Source organism: Zingiber officinale, chromosome 10A (assembly GCF_018446385.1).
Source record: "Zingiber officinale cultivar Zhangliang chromosome 10A, Zo_v1.1, whole genome shotgun sequence".
Lineage (NCBI taxonomy): Eukaryota > Viridiplantae > Streptophyta > Magnoliopsida > Zingiberales > Zingiberaceae > Zingiber > Zingiber officinale.
The window spans coordinates 9722528-9746322 of NC_056004.1; the positions used below are offsets into that span (position 1 = coordinate 9722528).

General features: G+C 39.5%; 1 non-coding gene across 1 annotated transcript; it reads left to right on the plus strand.

Annotated features, from left to right (window-relative positions):
• Positions 1-8754: 8754 nt before the first annotated feature.
• Positions 8755-8860, plus strand: LOC122028306. The gene has a single exon (XR_006124713.1). It is a non-coding gene; the product is annotated as a small nucleolar RNA R71 (small nucleolar RNA).
• Positions 8861-23795: the final 14935 nt, after the last annotated feature.

The window sequence follows — 23795 nt, forward strand, 5'->3', positions numbered from 1 at the left end:
CTAACTCTATCAAAAGGTTTCGTTAGTAAGCATGATCATTAAAACAAGTTAAGTATGGCTCAAGCATAAGTACCCTGTGCACAATGCGAAAACAACACAAAACTCTTCAAGTTTCAATCTATGTCCTAGCCAAGTCGTCATCAAATTTGAATTCCTAATGTTTCCGGTGATAGACAAGTAACCAGTGATAGGCACTTACTTGTCAAACACTTGGTTCATATTTCTCTAGCAACCCATGGTTTCAAAGGCGAGCTCAATCTCAAGAGAAGCTAAGCAGTCATTTCCCCAGTAATCTAACTCGGTCTCAAAGGGGTGACTTACTTGATTCCACTCACGACAACTGTTTTTTATATCCCTTATTCACTTTTTTCCTTTGCTTTTTTCTTCACACTTTTTTTTCATAAGTATTTGCATTGTGCAAATCTTATTCACAAATGTACTTTTAGCACAAATGTTGGGATATTTTGATTTTTCCCAATGAGCTTACATGATTTGAGTCTCATCCAGTAACCAAAATGAAGTTTGAGAAATCACCATGGAAACCAAGTACTAAACAAGCAAGATGAATCATGACTATTTCAATGATATCAACCATTCAAGCATCAAGTCAAAGTGTAGTGAAAATAAGATCCTTAAGGTCAAGCCAAGACTAAAACTCATCTCTATAAGATACTTAGCTTACATCATGCTACTCAAGATAGAGAAAAGAGGTACACTAGGCATACTACTAACATCATTTTAACATCATGAATCTAGATAATGAACGTGCTAACATTTAATCTTGAAGATAAGAAAGCATATAAGTGAAGTTTGATGTTCTCAAGATGTATGCCACAAGATTTCAAAAGACAGTCAAGTGACTATCAAAATAAGCAATCAAAGCAAGACAATCGAAATAAAATGCAAAACAAAAACTAAACATGCCAACAACAAGCAAAAACTGAAAACTAGAATGCAAAAAGAAATCAGGTTTTGACACCCCCCCCCAGACTCAAACTTTTCATTGTCCCGATGAAATCAATATGGTGGAGGTGGAGATGGAGGGGGACAAGGAAAAGGGTGCCTACGATGTGGTTGGCCAATGGGAAAACTAGGGAAACCTGGAGTTTCACTCAGGATTATATGATACTCAAACAAAGCATCTACTTGTTGGCTAGTGACACTCATGCTTTGCATAAAATCTCCCATTCTAGCTTGATCTGTATCATAATCCTGAACAAATTCAGCCACTTTGTAACGTCTGCCCCTCCTGCTAGTGGAGGCGGGGTTACTTTCTACATACATAACATACGTACATGAATTTCTAAAACAGCGGAAGTAATTATTATTATTTTTTTTCTATTACTTTCATTTAAATCGCAACTAATCATACGAGCATGCTTAGCATAGTTAAAAACTTAAAGAGTCATAATATCCATTTCTAACATAAGCATAAGTAAAGTGATCATGCAAGTCATCAACATAAAATAAGCATAGTTCATATCAATCCTAAATTAACATAAGCAGGTCTTTCTTTCTTAGCCAAGCCACCACCACACACATCTCCTGCCCCTCCTACTGTTCCTTTAGTTTATCCATCCTTTACCTTTATCTGTGGTACAAGGAAAGTAACTATAAGAACACAAGGCTTAGTGAGATCCTTTCCTACTCACAAAAAAAACCACATGTCATAGCAAAATCATACAACATATAGCATGGACACATAAAACATCTAAACAACATATCATGCAAGAGTATCATATCACATTTTAACATAGCATAAAAGAGAACATCATAACATTCCATATCATAGCATAAAAGAAACATCATGTCATATCATATCATAACATAATTGAAAGCATCATGTCATATCATATCATAACATAAAAGTAAGCATCATGACATATTATATCATAGCATAAAAGAAACATCATGTCATATCATATCATAACATAATTGAAAGCATCATGTCATATCATATCATAACATAAAAGTAAGCATCATGACATATCATATCATAGCATAAAGAACATCATATCATAGCATAAGGGGAAGCATCATATCATATCATAAACATATATGCAAGATGTCCTTTAAAACATGGGTAATGTTATGTGCAAGATGCTTTTTAAAAACATGTGTCATGTCATGTGCAAGATGTCTTAAAAATAATATCATATAGTACTTAAAAATAATCTCAAAATTAGGGGGCCCGGCTTAGTACCACATACATACATAAATGCGCGCATCCTAAGTAGACCAAGGTAGCTAGTCTTGAACCTACTAGGAAACTAGGCCCGTAGCTCGACCTAGGGGCACGTAAGGAGCCCACCCTTTACTAGGCCCGTACTTCGACCTAGGGGCGCATAAGGAGCCCACCCTTTTAGTACAAGCCATACAAAGTAAAATAACATGTCATATAGTCATAGCATATCATGTTCATGTCATTCATAGCATATCATGTTCATGTCATTCATAGTATATCATGTACATGTCATCCATAGCATATCATGTTCATGTCATTCATAATTCATCATGTTCATGTCATTCATAACTTATCTTAGCATGAAGAGTGCTCTTAGTCCGACTTGATAGGGAAGCAACTCTTAGGCCTTTCACTTAGCATATCATAAAGAGTGCTCTTAGTCCCAACAAATAGGGAAGCATCTCTTAGGCCTTTACTTGTCATTTCATAAAGCATACGTACTTGAGCATATAGCACATCATAGGAGACATTTTAATGCATGATTCATAAGCATACATAAATAAGCATATATCATATCATGGGAACATAATCATGCATGGAACATAAGTTAACATCTCCTAATTCATATTATGACATGTGAAGCACATAAAGAGTCATAATTGGGTCTCAATCATCAACCTACCATAGGTGGCCGAAACATGCAAGGGATCACCTAGGTTGCAAGCAACATAAAAGCATATGAACCCTAAACCAATTTCATGACATTTATCATAAGGAATATTATGAGCATATTTAGTTTAGGTTCTAAGCTTCCTAGGTCTATAAATCATGGTGTGGCCGAAAGTCATGAAGTGTGAAACTAAGTTCTAAACCGAATACAAGCATAAGAATATCATGTTAACTTCATATCATATCATAGGGAAAAGCATGAGCATGTTAGAGTTGAGTTTAAGCTTGCCTAGGCCCCTATAAATCCTATCTTGGCCGAAAGTTCAAAGCATGAAACCCTAGTTCTAAACAACATGCAATCATAAGTACATCAAGTTATCTTCATATCATATCATGAAAAAGATCACAAGTAAGTTAGATTTGTGTTTAAGTTTTCCTTGGCTTTTAAACTTGTCATGGTCGAAACCCTAAGGTGGGGTTCATCTAATTCCAAGCAACACACAAGCATGAACACCAAGGAAATATTCACATCATATCATGGCAAGATTATAAGCATGTTAGGTTTGAGTTTAAGCTTTCCTAGGCTTTTAAACTTGTCATGGCTGAAACCCTAAGGCGGGGTTCATCTATTTCTAAGTAACATACAAGCATGAAACACCAAGGAAAATATTCACATCATATCATGGCAAGATTATAACCATGTTAGGTTTGAGTTTAAGCTTTCCTAGGCTTTTAAACTTGTCATGGCCGAAACCCTAAGGTGGGGTTCATCTATTTCTAAGTAACATACAAGCATGAAACACCAAGGAAATATTCATATCATATCATAAGAAAGATCATAAGCATATTAGATTTGAGTTTAAGCTTTCCTAGGCTTTTAATCTCTTCATGGCCGAAACCCTAAGGTGGGGTTCATCTATTTCTAATTAACATACAAGCATGAACACACCAAGGAATATTCATATCATATCATAAGAAAGATCATAAGCATATTAGATTTGAGTTTAAGCTTTCCTAGGCTTTTAATCTCTTCATGGCCGAAACCCTAAGGTGGGGTTCATCTAATTCTAAGTAACATACAAGCATGAACACACCAAGGAATATTCATATCATATCATAAGAAAGATCATAAACATGGTAGATTTGAGTTTAAACTTTCCTAGGTTTTTTTTTAAGCCATTTAAATTTATGGAAAACCATGAACTATTTGTACCACAGGTGAGGGAATACTCACATCCTCTTGCTTGGTTTTCTTAAGAGAAGGTACCCTTTGTGAAGAGGAAGAAGAGAGCTTCTCCTTCTAGCACCCCCTTTTGCTTCTCTTGCTTGGAAGGGGTTGATCTTGAAGGCTCCTTCTTGTGGATTAGTTTTCTTAGGGAGAAAACCTTAGGTGGATTTCGGAATTAGGAGAGGGAGAGCTCTAGGTTTCGGCAATGGTGAGGAAGAGGAAATGAAGGAAGAAAAATGAAATCCCTTTCTTTCTTTCCTTCTTATGCTATGTGGGAGGAAGAAGTAAAGATGAACTTTGCCTTCCCTTTCTCATTAACTCCTTTATATTTTTCCTTAATGAGAAAATTTCCCCATTCATCCCCTTAATTCTTCTAATCCCATCTCCTCCTTCATCCTCACGAAAATGAAAGGAAGAAAGAAGGGAAAGACAATTTGTCTTTTGCTTGTTCTTTTCTTAATCAAGAGAAGGAGGAAGAAAGCTACTTGATATTTTCTTGTTTCATTCTCTTAACCATACTCTTACTTTATCTAAAATTTCCATTCCCCTTTCAACAATAATTCATGATGGCCTATTGGTCATTCTAAAGTTTTCCATCTAATTAAAAGGTTCAAGGTTCAATCCTTGACCTCACCTCTTTTCTCTTTATATCCTTTTGGTTCTATCTCCCTTTTTATTCTACAAAAAGGATACTCACATATATATAACTACTCGATTTCGTGGGTGTTACACACTTGACCTTGAACATTCCTCATGAACTGAAAGTGCTCTTGTACTTCTCTAAACTGATTATCTGAAAAAGAGAAGCGACCTTCCAACATTCTTCGTTGGGCCTCATGATTCTCATGAAGCGATTCTAGAGAAGTACGAAAATCAGAAAAGTCAAATCTGGAGGGGCCCGTACCATAGGCAAAAGAATGCTTAGCAGGATCCGGGTGTCCGGAAGGCTGCGGGTATCCAGATGTCGAGGGCTCAATGTGTGGCTCTGTGTCTCCGGATATGGAAGGGACATTCTTGGGGTCTACATCAGTGATTACCCAATTAGCTGGGTTACGAATGGAAATTCGTTCGGGACAAGGAAGAGGTAGAGGAAAACCATTCCTCCTAGGAAATGCAAAACCGCTCTCATCCCGAATAATCATTTTCATGGCAAGACATGCATCCATATCGATCATATCATTATCATGAACAACCTCCAACCCATCTAAATCAAGTTCCAAGTTAACTGCTACTTGAGTAATCAAACCACCAAGAACTATTGATCCCGAAGATGCCCTCGCAGTTCTCACTAAGGGTTGCAAGAAATGAAAATCAAAATCAAAATCAACCTTATGTAGCATAACCCATAGAGAATAAAGTTCTACCTTTTTGACGACTCCATCACTTTCCCCCCCTACCAAAAATAGTTTTGCTCATGATTCTATGTAGATATCTAAAAATAGGGTTTTGCATGTGAGAAGCCTTGGCTCTAGAGGGTTCATAAGGGTGATCTACTCCGGTGATTGAATTCCAAAAATGATTCCAATTAAACCTAGAATCAAACCTTCGAGAACTAACAGAAGACAATCCAAAACAGGTATTAAAGTCACTAAATGTCCATTGAAAGTCTTGATTCATCAACCTAAAAGTTATCTTGCCAACGAATTTGTCTTCATTGGCAAAATGGACATCTAGAGAACTTAAAAGCTCCAAAACAAGTTGAGGATAAGTTGGTAGATGTGAGTACAATATATCACTCCAATCTAGGAACTTTATCATCCAATCTACATCATCTCTAATTCCTATCATGTCAAGGATAATTGGGTCCATATATCTTGTACACACAATCTTTCTATTGACAAGAATTGCAAATCTAGTTATATGTTCATCATTTCAAAATACAATATTGAATTCATTATCATTACCTTCGTCGCGTGATCTCCTCTTTCCTTTGCCTTTCACCGGTTGTTTCCCTTTATCCTTGCTTGGCTCCTTCCCTTTGTATCCACTTGATCCACCACCTCCCTTGTGTAGTTTCTTTAAAAGGTTGGACGTAATGTCAAATTTCAGTGGGGATGGGTACTATTTATGGTTGGAGGAACTAGATCTTGAGGAAATAGATCTCAAAGAACAAGATCTTTGGTTAAGGAAATGAAGATCTTAGATGTAGGAGAAGAGAAGAATCTAGATCTAGGTGAAGTTTGTAGATAAGGAAAAGTTTTAGACCTAGATCTGAGAAGGTTTGAGAGAAGGGTTGAAGAAGAGAGGGGTTTTGGAGAGAAGAGGGTGTTAAGATGAAGAGGGTGTGTGAGGGACACGGCCTGGATCTGGCCGTGTATAGGAGACACAGCCTGGCAAAGGTTCTCCACACGGGTCGTGTAGATCTACACGGCCCCTTCCCTCTCCTTCTCGGGTTGAGTCACACGGCCGTGCCAATTGGCACGGCCATCTCCTTCTTCCTCACTGGTATCCATGCATGACCGTGTCTAGGGCACGACCCCAACAGGCTCCTCCTCTGGATTCAGCACACGGACGTGTTAGATGACACGGCCAGTGCAGGCTTTTGTACTGGTTCCTTCACACGACCGTGTGTGAGACACGGCCGAGAAGCTTTCCCCTCTGGATTCTTCACACGGCTATGTGTGAGACACAGCCAAGATGCTTTCCCCACTTGATTCTTCACACGGTCGTGTCTGGGACACTACCAAGAAATTCTCCTCCTCTGGATTCTTCACACGGCCGTGTCTGGGACACGACCATACACCTCTCCTTCTCTGGAGACTTCACACGGTCGTGTCATGTAGACACGGCCCAAGCATCTCCCTTCTCTATACCATAAGCCTGGCCGTGTACAGCACACGGCTATGCTCTGTTTTGCTCCAATTAACACTTCTCCTCCTTTCTAGTTCTTCCAACACTTCCATGCCCATGAATAAGTCATGGCCAGCTCATGGAAGTGAAATTTCAACCTGAAAACAAAATAAAAACCAAGTAACAACACTACCAATGAATAATAGAGACATGGAATGAAACTTACTAAAAAGAAACCCTAGGGTTGCCTCCCAAGAAGCGCGTGTTTAAGGTCTTTAGCTCGACCACCTCATTAGATTCATCTAAATCTTGCTCTTAGAGGGATAAGATATTTCAACACCCTCCTACCAAGGCCTCTTACTATGGAGGGAGCTTTCAATATAGGAGTTAAAAAGTGAAGTATCGCTCTCTCCATCTTCGTCTTCTTTAAAGTTCTTTCAGGTTGTCGAAGACGGTTCAGATTGAGCTTCCAATTATTAGCCCAAGTGAAATCTGCACTTGCAAAGAAAATACAAATCTCCCACAAACATATTAGATAAGATAGAGCCATAACCATATTAAGATAAGCAGAATAAGAAATAAAAACTGAATCACATCCAACAAAGTCAATAATAGGTACCTCAATAAAATTTTCCAAAAGATCACAAGAAATACTAACCTTGCTTTGCTGACAAATACTTGATATTTCTAAACATGTGGATGTGACTTCCTCTGAATCAAATGATGGTTCTAACTCTAGCTCAGGTGTTGATGATATCAATGATGGTGATTCTTGAGACTTTGCTAGCTCCGCATAAGTTCCTACACATTGTTCCACAACATGATCAATTCTTACAACCTCTAAAGGTTGTGTGGACAAAGGTGGTGATCCTTGAGATGCTGCTTCCACAACACAACTCCCTACACATTCTTCCATATCATCATCATCAACACATACATCAAAAAATAAACTAACATCTATATCCTCAATAGGAGAATCAATAACAAGAGGATCAATAAATTCACTTGCAGTTTTATGTTGATCTACCACATCACATTTATCATCTGAAAATTCAATGTCACTATAAAACCCTATAAAATTTGGAGGTAGATCTTAAAACTTATTTACCACTGCATTATCAATAAAATCCTCATCTGAAAAGTCCCCATCTTCATATACATTTAAAAATCTGCACTCAACCATATTAGTGTCACAGGATTTGCCGAAGTCTTTATTTTCATTGACCCCCACTAACCTTTGTGGAAAAGGAACCCTTAGCGAAGGTCTTGAGGAAGGTACTTCTAACTTCCCATATTCCCTTTTAGCTTGTGGAGGAGATTCAACTTGCTTATGTAGTGTTGGTATGATCAATCGTTGAGGGAAAGGTACTTGTGGCATTTGGGAACTTCATGAAATAATGGAACTGAGTTCTTGTGATCTTCTATTATTCTTCTCTTCAATTCTAAACATGTCTTTCTTCAGAAGTTCTTCATGATTTTTGCCACTTCTCAACCCAACATCATCACACTTTTTATTAGATCTTAACTGTGTAAGAGGGGGATCTTCTTTGAACCATTTTGAAACAATACTATCAAGCTTTGCCCCAAATGTTTGAACTCCTCACTTTGTGACTTGTGAATTTTAACATTTTTGGGTGGTTGAACTGCATTTTGTTTGATAGACTCTCTTACATTTATGACTTGCACTTCTTGAATATCTGAGGGAAATTCCATTCAACTTTTGTTCAACCATTCATGGAGGTTTAATGTCACTTGATCGATTAATGAATAAGCTTCATCTACACTTTTGTCCATAAAAGAGCCTCCAGCTGATGAATCCAATAAACTCTTGTCTGAGAAAGAAATTCCCCCATAGAATATGTGCAGAATCAACCATTTTTCAAAACCATGATGCGGGCACTATCTTTGAAGACTCTTAAATCTATCCCATGCTTCAAATAATGATTCTCCATATGCCTGAGCAAAATTTGTTATACAATTCTTCATATACACTGTTCTGCTTGGAGGAAAAAAATAATTCAGAAATTGCTTCTCTAATTGTTCCCAACTTGTGATGCTTTGAGGAAGGAGAGAATATAACCAAGTCCTTGCTTTATCCTTGATACTGAAAGGAAATGCCATCAATCGAACTGCATCTGCGGACACTCCTTCACATTTCACTATATCACAAATCTCTAAAAATGTTTCAAGCTGTAGATAAGTACTTTCTTATACTTCTCCTTCAAATTTATGACCTTGTATCATAAAAATTAACTCTGGGTCTAGTTGAAAACTTTCTGCTTCAATTTGAGGTTGCACAATGGGAGATAAAAATTTTGCAGAAAAGGGTGTAGAAAAATTTCTCATATGCCTGTTTGACATATTAGTGCTCATGGATACTCAAGAAAAACTTAAACAAAAATGAAGAATCAAATACAAGAAGTAAAATGAAATATGAAAAGTAAGAAAAACAATGCAGAATTAAAATTGCAAGAAAGAAAGTGCATAATGAAAACAAGAAAGAAAAGATAAAAGAAAAAACAAAAATGTCTAGAATAATTCATATGCTAAAGATTGCAAGATATGTTTACAAAAGAAAAGAAGAAAGAAACTAAATCAAAAGAGAAAATAGAGAAAATTTAGATTAGAGTGCTAGAAATCAAAAATGCAAAGTTAGAATTACACCAGAAAGAAATTGTCAAGAATGTTATACAAGAAATGAAAAGCTTATGACAACAGAATTCTAACAATTAGTTACAACTATGCAAATGAAAGGAAAAGTTATGTCTAGTCTAACTCAATTGATAATTCCTAATGTTATAGCGCAGTCCCCAGCAACGGCGCCAAAAACTTGTTATCTCTCCGTAAGTGTACGGAAATATCGCAAGTAATATAAAAGATTATCGTATCCACAGGGACTGGAATAAGCACTAAGAATGTCTCAAAGCGAATTAGCTAGACAACGAATCAATATATTAACAAAGTCTAAGTGTAACTATGAAAGGTAAACAAAAGAATGAAAGAATAGGCAACTAGAATAAAGGCAATGATAAGGGATATTATAGGAGTTTTGGTTTCTTTGTAAGGTTCTTCAATGTAAATGATCTACCAAATCCTTTTTCTCAATTGTCCATCATTGTAGAAGGTTGTCGGTTCTCTCTTGCAATAGAAACCAACCTAGGATTGAAATCCATACCTAGATTGATCAGTTAGGAATAAATCTATGTTGTCCTTACACGGGCTTGCCTGTCACGTGCGTCCCTTGGAAAATCAACATAAGAGTCTATCACTCATCAACCCATCAAGATATAAAGATTAGTGCATAAATCTATCCTACCCTCTTGAAATACCTAATTTCCCTTTCAAGATAATCCCTCAAACGTCCTTACACGGGCATGTTCATGTCACGAAGATCCCTCAGAAAATCGAATAAAGAATTACCTCTACAAGATCCATAATATATCCAAACATTCAATCAAGCATGGTAATTAGGCACAATCACAACATTCCACACAAGATCAAATACATACAAAACAGGACAAAATCATAGAAATGAGAAATTGGCATATCCACAAGAGTTTTACATCAAGATTCCCTTACAAATACTCCCTCAAATCCAAGAAAGAATCCAAAAGAAACAAAGATTACAAGCATTTCTAATCCCTCAAATCCAAGAAAGGAGAGAAAGAAAACTTATCTTCAGAGAAGAATGGTCTTTGGATCCAATCCTTCGATCTTGGAGTCGAATCGGTGAAGATCTTCCCTCTGATCGCCCAGAAATCCCTCCAAGAATGGAAGGAATCGCCCAAATCTTCCTTTCTCCCAAATGGGAGAAGATCCCCTTTCAAATCAAGGAGGAAAGCTTATATAGAGGTGAGGTTTGGGTGCCACACGACCCCGAGGCACGGCCGTGTGAGGTTCACACGGCCTGCCTCACTTCCCTCTCTGCACAACTCACACGGTCGTGTGTGAGACACAGCCGTGGCACACCCTGCATCTGCTACCTTCACATGGCCGTGTAGATCTACACGACCTGGGCAATCTCTGGCACTAGAGATCTCGCACGGCCATGTGGTGTACACGACCAAGCCCTTCATGGTCTCTTGAAACCACACACGGCCGTGTATATCTACACGGCCATGTAACTCTTCAACACTGGAATGCTAGTATGACCGTGTACTGCACACGACCTGCTCCTGATGGGCTCCATATCTTGACACGGTCATGTGAGGTTCACACAACCGTGGCAACTTCCTTCTCTGTTTCAGCCACATGGCCAGATATCTCCACACGGCAAGGGCAACCCCCTATCGCAGGGTCGTGTGAGGTTCAGGAACGATGCCTTCCTCCTTTGCTCTGCTTACAGATTTGGCCTTGAAAATGAAATCTTCACAAAATTTGACTCTTGTGTACAAAAAATGCACAAAAGCAGATCTCCGAACAAAAAGAGTAAATATGCTAAAAGGAAAGCTGGAAGTACGAAAATACGTAGACAAAGCATGTACAAAGTATGTGAATGTGCGTCAAAACATGCTAACAAGTGTATACAATCTACGCACATCAAGAGGAAACTGAGTGGATTCCACACGACCATGTAACGAAGAACATGGGATGTGCCGCGCCAAAACAGAGCTGTGCTGAATTCTGGGCAGATTGCAGACCGATCGTAATTTGGCAATAACCTTGAGCTCCATTGGAGTTTCGGGCAATTCTTTATACCGAAACGTAGCCGACTTCAAGGTCTACAACATTTCTTCATATGCAACAGAGAGAAAAGCACTGTCTTCCAGTGCTAAATGGCACAGTCATGCCTCCCAACCGTAGGTTCATCTAGACATTTGTCCAGACTGCAGACTAAACCTTGAACCACCATAACCTTCGGCTCGGTTGGAGTCAGGGTTTGATCCAATTATCAGATTGAAGATAATTTCAAGAGCTACAACTTTAGTTTAGGGTGAATCACGAGAAAACCTAGTTTAATGGGTGAAAAACATGGTTTACTTGCCCCTTGTAATCCTGGTTTTCCGAGGCAATTTGGAGGAGGTATAAAAGGGTCAAGATCCTCATTCTTTGACTTATCTTGGGTTTGGGACTTCGTCCCTCTCCTTGGGGAAGGGTTCTTCCCTTAGGAGGTAAACCCTAGAGCTTCATTCACCTCCATTCCCTTCACGATCTGTCCATCTTTGGAGCAAGGAGGCATCCCTAAGACATCGAAAATATCGGCAATCATCTCTTCTTCCCCTTCTTCTCACATCTGGGGTTGCAAGTATACTTTATTTTATGTTTTTGGGTTGTTCTTCCTTTGCAATGGAGTAGATCCCCAGATGTAGAATGTAGGAAGTTTTTATGATGTGATGGAGATATAAAACTATGTAGATTTGCCATGTTTCTATTCAATGACTTGTTAATGCCTTGTTCATGTTTGATGATGTATGTGTTTGTGTGAATGCTTATATATATCTTTTGCATGTTTATATCAAATAGTTGTGTAGGATTGTTAATCCCGTAGGGGGATACCCTAGATCGTATGATCGAGTGGCGTCGTGATAGGGCGGTCCCGCTAACGGACGCCTAGGGTATCACCTTGAAAGGAGAAGCAAATCTCCACAAGGAAGTAGGGGATCGAACATAATCACTATTTCTCTTTCTATGTTATTGTGTCTTAGTGTGTTTCTATGTTGTATGACCGAGTGGCGTCATGACAGGGCTGCCCCACTAATGGACTTCATAGGAATCACTTCCATTCTGTAGCATAGGACATGGAGTAGGAGATCATGCCGGCTTATCCGCTGCACGGGAGAGTCGGTAATAAATCTAACTTCCTACAAGAGCATGAACATAGAGGATAAGAACTAAGCAATCTATGTAACATCACCTAGCATTACAAAGAAACTGAAATCCTAGAATCTATCATCCTCCATCCTCTTAGCTCAACCCCTCCCAAGATCCATTCTCTCTCTTCCCTCTTCTCTTTCTCTACCTCTCTTTTCTCACTAATTTTAGGTTTATCTAGATAATTCACTATGCAAAGTTAACTAGTGCTTAATCGACAGTCGCTGTAGATAGGATAATCTTTTATATTACTGACAACGTAACCCTACACTTGTGTTGAGGGACCTTAAGGAGTGACCGGCCTGGCTTCCATTGGGGGAACCAGAAACTTTAAATTATTGAACATTCAATCGGGGACCTTAGGGAGTGACTGACCTGGCTTCCTTAGGGGGGACCAGAGACTTTAAGCCATTGAATAGTCGATCTGGGACCTTAAGGAGTGACTAGTTGATGTACATAAATATTATGATCGTTTATGCATGTTTTAACGCACATTCACTTGCTTTATACGTATATATTATTTGTATGATCACCACTTTTATCATGTACTCATCATATATACTCTTTTGTTCGGATATATGCTATTTGTTTGGTTTTGTGATGATAAGGACAACATTCCGAACAAAAACAACGATTGTCGATGCACCGAAATGAGCAAGAGAACACGACCGTGCAACCTCGCATGACCGTGTGGCCAAACAGGAGAGGAGAAGTGCACGGTCGTGCAACTCTTGCACGGTCGTGCCCCCCACGACCGAAGACAAGCAAGGAACGACCGTACAATCCTGAACGACCGTGCCCCAGGAACCGAGCCCGAAGCTCACACGGCCATGCCAATTGGCACATCCGTGCAGTGTGGCCAGAGACAAGAAAGGGCACGACCGTGCCATTCTTACACAGATGTGCCGCCGCAGCCGCGCGCTAGCCTATAAAAGGGTTTTAACCCTTTTCCTCTAGGGGGGCGAGCCGTCAGACAGAGAATCGACTTGGTATTGTTCCATGCCATCCAGGACCACCGTCTAGTGTTACGCACCTCAAATGTACGGTTATGTTATCAGTAATAATAAAAGATATCGTATCCACAGAGACTGGTTATAAGCACCAAAGATGTCTCAAAGCGAATTAGCTAAATAAACAATTAAAAGATCATTTACAACTAAGATCAGAGGTAAGGGTTAAATGTAGAAATTTAGTTTTATAAAGATTCTAGGAGTCTTGGTTTCTTTGTGATAATCATTGATGTAATGTAATCTACCAAACCTTACCCTCAATTGTAATGTATTCGTAAGAATTCAATGGTTGTTTTCTATAGAAAACACCGGTTAAGGACTCATATCTAAACCCTAAGCAATCAAAGAGTTATGAATCCTTATGAGGTCCGTTAACGGGGCAGCCCTGTCACGACCCCCCTCGGTCATACGACATAGAAACACATCCCTAATCAATTCGCATTAAGATATAGAATTAAGCACATCAATCCGTCCTACTTCTTTGCAAGATCTTGTTTCACCCCTAAAGGTAATCCCCTAATAGTTCTGTTAATGGGACAGCCCTGTCACGACGCCCCTCGTCATACGATTTAGCGAATTCCTCTACAAGATTCCATAAGAGATACAAACAACCAATCAAGAATGGGAATTAGGCACAAAACACAACAATCCAATACAAGATTGATTGATACAAAACATAGCAATATCCTTGGATTAAGAAGATGACAAATCCATTGAATTTTACATCAAATTACATCACAAATACTCCCTCCTTCCTAGAATAAGAAATCTACTCCATAAAGAATGGGAAAGGATCAAAGACAAGAAAATCCAAGACATTCCAATCCAAGAACAAGAGAATAGAAATGAATGCTTATCTCGTTAAGATGAGTGATCTTTGGAACCAATCCTCCACTCTTGGAGTCGAATCTTGGATAGAAATCCTTCCTTGAATGGCTGGAAATCGCCCCAAGAATAGATCTCCCCAAAGGGAGAACCTCCCCTTTTAAAAAGGGAAGAAGCTCTAAATATAGAGGGGGGGGGGGGGGGGCAATTGGGTGCCACACGACCCAGGGCACGGCTGTGTGAGATCCACACCGCCAGGGCAATCCCCCTCTAGGCTAGGGTCACATGGCCATGTGATGGTCACACGGTCGTTCCATGTAATGCCTCTACTTGCTTGTATGGCCGTGCGAAACCACACGGCCTGACCATTTCTTCTCTCTGAAAGTGTTGCACGACCGTGTGGCACACATGACCATGCCAATTTCTGGCACTAGAAAGGTTGCACGACCGTGTGAAACTACACGGCTAGGGCAATCTTGGGCACTGGAAGGGCTACACGGTCATGTAATTATACACGACCTTGCACTAGCTGGCTGGAGTAGGATAGCACGACAATGCAACTTCACACGGCTAGTACACTCCCCTTTGCTGTTGCTGTTGCATGCCCCCTCATCACCACACGGCCGGGTTCATTCCCATTTGCAAGGCCATTTGGCACTCATTGCCAAGGTCGTTCTTCTCCGTTTGGTTGTAGAATCATCCACGGGCATCAATTTTTCTCCAAATTCGACTCATGAAAGCATAAAATGCACAAGAGCAGATCTCTGAATAAAGAAAAGTATTTATGCTAAAAGCAAAGCAAGAAGCATGAAAGTGCATAGAGAAAGCATGTATAAAATATAAGAATGTGTGTCAAAACATGCTAAACAAGTGTATAAAATCTACGCACATCATACTTTCAGACTTAAACCTTTGCTTGTCCTCAAGTGAACCCCGCAATCAAGATTCATGTATTCAATAATGCATTATAATCCTTAGTGCACATTCCTAACTCTATCAAAAAGTTTCATTGATGAGCATGATCATGGAAACAACTCAAGTATGGCTTAAGCATAAGTATCTTGTGCACAGTACAAAGTAACCCAAACTCTTCAAGTTTTCAATCTATGTCCTAGCCAAGTCGTCATCCAATTGAGTTCCTAATATTTTCGGTGATAGGCACTTACCTGCCACACACTTGGTTCATATTTCTCAATCAACCCAAGGTCTCAAAGGCGTGCTCGATATTAGGAGAACAATAAGAGTCATTTCCCTAGTAACCTAACTCAGTCTCAAAGGGGTGACTAGCTAGTTTCCACTCACAACAACTATTTTTTATATCCCTTTTTCAATACTTTTTTTTTTCATTTCACCTTTTTTTTCATGCACCCTTTTTTACATTATGTGATTGCATTGTGAAACACTTAAACACATAAGCTCATAGGCACATAAGTTGGGATATTTTGATTTTTCCAAATGAGCTTTTCAAGATTCGAGCCTCATCCAGTAACTAAAATAAAGTTTGAGAAATCATCATGGAAACTAAGTACTAAACAAATAGGATGAATCATGACTATTTCAATGATATCAACTATTCAAGTTCAAGTAAAGTGAAGTGAAGGTAAGATCCTTAAGGTTAAGCCAAAACTCAAACTTATTTCCATATGATACTTAGCTCACATCATGCTACTTAAGATAGAGAAAAGAAGTATATTAAACATACTAGCATCATTTACAATATCATGAATCAAGATAAAGAACGTGCTAACAATTTTGCTTTTGAACAAGTAAGCATAAAAGTGAGAATTTGATGTTTTCTTCAATGGGGATGCCATAGAATTTTTCAAAAGACAGTCAAATGACTATCAAAAACATTCCAAGCAAAGCAAAACAAGTGCAAAACAAAAACAAAAAGCACAGAAAAATGCAAAACTTTTATCAGGTTACAAACACCTCCCCCCCCAGACTTAAACTTTTCATCGTCCCGATAAAATCAATATGGTGGTGGAGGTGGACGAGGGAAAGGAGGTCTACGTGGTCGCCCAATAGGAAAGCCTGGAGTCTCACTCAGGATCCTATGATACTCATAGAGGGCATCTACTTGTTTACTAGTAATACTCATGCCCTGCATAAATTCTCTCATTCTAGCTTGATCAGTATCATAGTCCTGAACAAATTCGGACACTTGACCTTGAAAATTCTTCGTGAACTAAAAATGATTTCGTACCTCTCTTAACTGGTCGTCTGATAAAGAAAAGTGACCCTCCAACATTATTCGTTGGGCATCCTGCTTCTCATGAAGCGAGTCTAGAGATGCACGAAAATCAGAGAAATCAAATCTGGAACTACCCGTACCATAGGCAAAAGAATGCCTAGCGGGATCCGGATGTCCGGAGGGCTGCGGTGTCCAGATGATGAGGGCTCAAAGTGTGGCTCTGTATCTCCGGATATAGAAGGGGCATTCTCGGGGTATAAATCAGTAATTACCTAATTAGCAGGGTTGCGAATGGAAGTTCATTCGGGACAAGGAAGAGGTAAGGAAAACCATTCCTCATAGGAAATGCAAAACCATTCTCATCCTGACAAATAATTTTCATAGCAAGACATGCATCAATGCTTATCATGTCATTGCCATGGATGACTTCCAACCCATCTAAATCAAACTCCAAATTAATAGCTATTTGAATAATCAAACCACCAAAAACAATTGATCCCGAGGATGCCCTCCTGGCTCTCACTAAGGTTTGCAAAAAATGAAAATAGGAATCGAAATCAACTTTATGTAACATAGCCCACAAAGCGTAAAGCTCTACCTTCTTAATGACTCCATCACTTTCCCCTCTACCAAAAATAGTCTTACTCATAACACGATGTAAGTATCTAAAGATGGGGTTTTCCATGTGAGAAGCCTTAGCTCTAGAGGGCTCATAAGGTTGTTCTAATCCAATGATCGAACTCCAAAATTGATTCCAATTACACCTAGTATCAAACCTACGAGAATTACCGGTAGACAATCCAAAACAAGTGTTAAAGTCACTAAAATTTATAAGCCTAAAAGTTATCTTGCCAACATAGTCATCCTCATTGGTAAAGTTAAAATCTAGTGAACTCATGAACACCAAAATAATGCGAGGATATGTAGGTAGATGTGTGTACAAAATATCATCCCAATCTTGGAACCCAATCATCCAATCTACATCATCTCTAATTCTTAACATGTATAGAATAGTTGAATACATATAACGTGTGCACACAATCTTTCTATTGACAAGAATTTCAAATCTAGATTTTTTATCTGCATTTCTAAAAATGATATTGAATTCATTGTCGTTACCTTCGTCGCGTGCAATCCTCTTTCCTTTGCCTTTTGCTGGTTGTTTCCCTTTTTCCTTTGTTGGCTCCTTTCCTCTGCTTGATCCACTGCTTCCCTTGAGAAGTTTCTTCAAAATATTGGACATGTTGTCAAGCTTAAGTGGAAAAGGTGCTATCTTTGGTTGGAGAAGTCAGATCTTGAAGGAATATATCTTGATAAATAAGATCTTTGGCTAAGGAGTTTGAGATCTTTGAGAAAAGAGAGGAGAGAAGTGTGGTTAAAATCTAGATCTTGATGAAGCCTGTGGAGAGAGATGAGTTCAAGATCTACAAGAATAAGAAGTATTACCTTTGTAGCGATGCCCTTCTCTTATCCTGCTCGTCCAAATGGTAGCCAGATCTCGTAGAGTGTCAAGTCTACACTCCTCTACATGTATCCACACTGACAAAAGATGGAGAGAACCACATAGAGTGTGCTAGCACTCTTGGGAGGTCTCGGCAATGGAGGAGAAGGAGAGAAAAAGAGAGAGGCAGAAGAAGTGACCTTGAATAAGCACACACTTGCTTTCTTCCTTCACTAATGTGGCCGGCCACTTGTAGAGTGCTTTATACCTCCATGTAATACCAAGAGTCATGGCTCTTGATCTTCCTCTTGAGGTGGCACACAATGATGTAGCCTTGATGATGTGGAACATCATCATTGGCCGGCCCATGCCAAGTCACAATGAAGTGACATTTGGTCAAGTCAAACTTGACCCTTCATCTTCCCTCTCAAGTCAAGTCAAACTTGACCTCTTATCTCCCATGGTTGATCAAATCTACCCTTTGACTCAAATCAATTTAATTTAATGAATCTCTCTTCATTGGTTTAAATTGACTCAATGAATCATAGTCTAAATTAGACTCATTCGACACATGAATCAAATTGAGTCCAACTCAATTAGTCTAATTTGGATTACTCTTAATCCAATTTTGTTCATCACATGAACCTAATCCTCTTGGTCCATCATATGAACCAAATCTCCATCTAACTGCCCTTTGTGTGTGACCCTATAGGTTCTGTTGGATCGAGACGCGCTAGAGGGGGGGGGTGAATAGCGCTCGTGGCTATTTGTTCGATTATCGGAAACGTAAGAATTATCGGAGTAATTAAGCAGCGGAATAAAACAAAGTAAGCACACAGAGACAGGAGGATTTTTACTTCGTTCGGAGCCTTGATCGACTCCTATTCGAAGGCCCGCGATCATTGATCGCTTCCGGTGGGCAACAACTATAAGCTCGGAAAAAGGATTACAAGATGAAGTACAAGTAAATGGAAAAACTAGTTATACCGACGACAAGAGTAGAATTTTGGAGCTTCGGGTCGTCGGAGACTTGTAGCAGCACTTCCGGGTGTCTTTCGGAGCAGCACGTTGAATAGAGAAGACTTGGAATGCTTTCTTTTGAAGTGCTAGTCGAATCCCCCTTATAAAGGGTGTTCAAGGCGCCTTGAGGGCTGTTCAAGGTGCCTCCATGCTGCCTGGTCTTCCGCGTGGATCAAAACTGACCTGGTCGAATTTCATCCATTCAAGGCACCTTATGGCCCTCTCAAGGCGCCTTCCAAGGTGCCTTCTGCCTGCTTCAAGGCGCCTCCAGTGGTGCTTCGAAGCCAGCTCAGCTTTTGCACCCGAGGCGCCTCCAAGCTCCATGGAGGCGCCTCAGACACTATTCATCTGAGGCTTTAGGTTGCTCCTTTGCACCTGCAGGATACGTTAGTCCCAAACACTATCCTGCAACACAAAGTTAGCACAATAAACATGATAAATGAAGTATAGACAGTCTCCGGACTGTCTGAGTCTGACTTCGGGTTTCTAACCGGAAACCCTAGGTTGACCCGACGCTTACTGTTCCCTCTTCGGGGAACGCGTCCTCACCTACTCCACTCAGGAGATTTACTTGTTGCCAGTGTGATCCTCCAGATCAATTGGACTTTTGCTCAGCACTCGATGCTTTCAGACTTTCTGCTGGATATCCGCTTCCCCGGCTAGTCCAGTCTTTCACCTGGTTCGCGACACCAGGACTTTCCACCAAGGGTTACCACCCCCTATGACTTTTGCCTGAAGACATCGACCTACCAAGACTTTCGGCATAGGGTTACCACCCCCTATGACCTAGGGTTACCACCCCCTAGGGTTTTCCTCTACCTAGGGTCACCACCCCCTAGGACCTAGGGTTACCATCCCCTAGGGTTTTCCATTTGCCTAACCGCAGCTAGGACTTATGCCTAAGTACCACTTAGGACTTTCCTGCAAACTTGTTCAACATATTAGAAACCAAAACACCTTAACTTTGAACCCTTTGACATAATCAAAATATAGGTTCGATCGTCGGATGCTTCCCGCACCAACAGGTTCTTGTAACATTGGCATGTTGGTTAGTCCTAAGAAGATCGTACCGGTTCCACTGTACAAAAATTTTGTACAAGTGTCGAATCTTTCCTAAATAACCTATTGTGCTCTTTAGAAGTTAAATTAGGAATCGCAAACGGAACTTAACATTATTGATTCCAAATTTAACTTATCTGTTCTTAATGGTTTAGACTTTGATCGCAAGCGGAACTTAACAGTTCTGATCCAAATCCACCTACATTATAAATTCAATTAAATATTAATTTCCAAAATTGGCTTCCTGGTTAAACATGTCGGGGCACAAGGCCTTCTTGGATGTGGCAGCAACCACCACTTCCTAGACAAAGCCTTTTAAGGAAAGCTAATATTTAATTTCCTTATATAACTCTAGATTTAACAAAAAAGAACAATTGAATTACAAATTCAAAAAACAAAAACACAAATTCGAATAACAAATCCGAAAAACTAGAATCTATTGCCTCTTGTGTTTGGAATTCTTACAAAGAAAAATAAATAGTATGATACGGAATAAAAATACTAGTTATACCTTCTCTTTGTATGCTAATGACCTCGAGATCTTCTGTCGTATTCCTCGCATCGCCTTGAACGTCGTGTGGGCGACGATCCTCCAAGATGAACACCACCCAAAGCCTTCTTCTCCTTCTTCTAATATTCGACCACCACCAACAAGGAGCAAAAGAGAGCAAAGGGAAAAGAGAGGGAGAGAGGGTCGGTCACCTTAAAGATCACCAACAAGAGAATAATAATTATTATCTCATGAGGCCTCCTCACCCCTTCTTTAATATTACTTGCCCAAGGTAAATAAGGGAAGAATTTTTACAAAAATTAAAATCTTCCTCTTGTTTTTCCTTTTCCCTTTTATTTTTCCTTTTCTTTCCTCTTGATTGAATCAATCACCAAATCATGATTGGATTTAACCTTTGATTGGTCGGCCCCTTGCTTGGGCACCAAGCAAGGGTGGTCGTCCACATCATCAAGGAGAGAATAAAATAATTTTATAAAATTTTACAAGAAGAATTCCTCTTATAAAATTTTACAAGTTCTCTTTCCTAAAGTGGATGTTAAAAAGGAAAATTTTAAAAATTAAAACCATGTTTTAAAATTTAAAACTTCACATCAAAAATTTCCTTTTTTAACCATGGTTAAAAAAATTTTAAAATTTAAAAGTTCTCTTCCTTTTTTTCTAAAACCATGAGGATGGTTAAAAAAGGAAAGTTTTAAAATTTTTAAACTTTCTTTTAAACCATATGACCTAATTCAAATAAGGAAATTTTTTAAAATTAAAATATCCCTTTTAAAACTTGTAGTTTTCTACAAAGTGAAGATTTTAAAAATTCAAAACACCCCTCTTATTTGAATTAATTATGGCCGGCCCCTACTTGTTTGGTCACCATGCAAGAGGGTCGACCCTCTTAAGGAGATGGTGGCAGGCCATTGCTGTTGGGTTTTTCGGGCCGTAAAAACCGCTTTTTGCGTTGCGGAAACCCCAGCCACCGGATCCGTGCGAAGATTAAAATTTTGAAAAACATTATGAGTACGAGTTTCTTACACTAGTTCTAAACTAGATCTACAAGGAGAATGAATTTACACTTGATGCAAAGCCCTTCGCAATCCCGCTCGTCCTCGGTTCGCCGGATCTCGAAAGTGTCAAAGTAGACACTTCTCTATGTGTATCCACACAAGCAAGAGATGGAGAAGAACCTCTAAGGATGTGCTAGCAACCTTAGAGATCAGTAATGGAGGAGAGGGAGAGCAAGAACAAAACTAGAGAGGAAGAAGATGATGGAGTTACTCACACAAGCACACAAAATGCACTAACTCCTCATCAAAAGTGGCCGACCACTTTAAGGGGAATTGTAACCTCCATGGGATGCCAAGAGTCACAACTCTTGGTAACTCCCATGAGGTGGCATTCCACTTAAGCAACCATGAAGATATGGAGCATCATCATTGGACCACTTAATGCCAACTCACCAATGAGGTGGCAAATGGTCAAGTCAAAATTGACCCTTCATCTTCCTCTCAAGTCAAGTCAAACTTGACCACTTCTCTCCCTTAGTTGATCTAATCTAACCATTGGTTCAAGTCAATTTTAATTTAATGAATCTTTATTCATTGAATTAAATTGATTAAATGAGTCTAAGTCCAAATTAGACTCACTTAACACATGAACCAAATTGAGTCCAACTCAATTAGTCTACTATGGATTACTCTTAATCCAATTTGTTTTATCATATGAACCAAATCATTTAGGTTCATCAAATGAACCTAATCTCCATCTAATTGCCCTTTGTGTGTGACCCTATAGGTTCTTGTAACATTGGCAATGCTCCTAAACCCATTTAGAAGCATAAGTAATGAGCGGTATCTAGCAACACATCATTACTACCCAAGTTACAAGAATGTTGAGATCCAACATCACCTTGTGACTACTAATTGTGACTCCTCACAATATATGACAAGTGCCCTTCTATCCTAGACATCTAGATTGATCAATGTGAGGCATAGACCGTGTCACCCTCTAATCAATCCAAATCTTGAACTCCAAGTGGACTCACTCGATCAAATGAGCTCAATATCTTATATTGACTCATTTGGGCATGGCCATGCACTTAGTGCTCTCACTCTATCAAGAATATCAATGTCACTCCCGTCATATAGGAATGATAGATCCCATCTACATCACTCACATCCCTCCGCATAATTTGTTACATACCCAGTAATCGCCTTTATAGTCCACCCAGTTACGGGTGACGTTTGACGAAGCCAAAGTACGTAACTCCTTATGTAGGGAACCATGGTGACTTCAGGTCCAAGGACTAGTAGTCATACTAATAGCCACATGAGAAAGTATATGACACTCATATAATGATCCATGATACTTTCTCATGGCGGGTCATTCAGTATACATTCTCCAATGTATACCCATGTGTCAACTTCATATCTCTATATCCATGACTTGTGAGATCAAGTCATCGAGTTGACCTACATGCTAGTCTCATCGCATTAACATTGTCCCTGAATGTTAATACTCGACTAGAAATGATTAAGAGTAGTGTTCCCTATATCATCTCACTATCCGTTCAACTAACCGATTGATATAGGTAAGAACGCTCTACTCAAGGACGCTATTATACTTAATTATTTGGCACCAATACAAGTAAGTATAATAACCAAAACAAATGCCTTTATTTATATACAAGAATATGATACAATGAGTCCATACAACAATCATCAAATGATTGACTCTAGGGCTCTAACTAACAATCTCCCACTAGCACTAGTGTCAATCAGTGTAGGCTCTAAGGCCTAATGACCTAGTGTGACCATTATGCTTTCTCTATGCCAAAGCCTTGGTCAAGGGATCTGCGATATTAGCCTCTGTGGGTACTCTGCAAATCTTCACATCTCCTCTATCGATGATCTCTCGAATGAGATGGAAGCGCCGTAATATGTGTTTGGTCCGCTGGTGTGAGCGAGGTTCCTTAGCCTGTGCAATTGCTCCATTGTTGTCACAATAGAGCTCAATAGGGTCAGCGATGCTAGGAACCACCCCAAGTTCAATGATGAACTTGCGG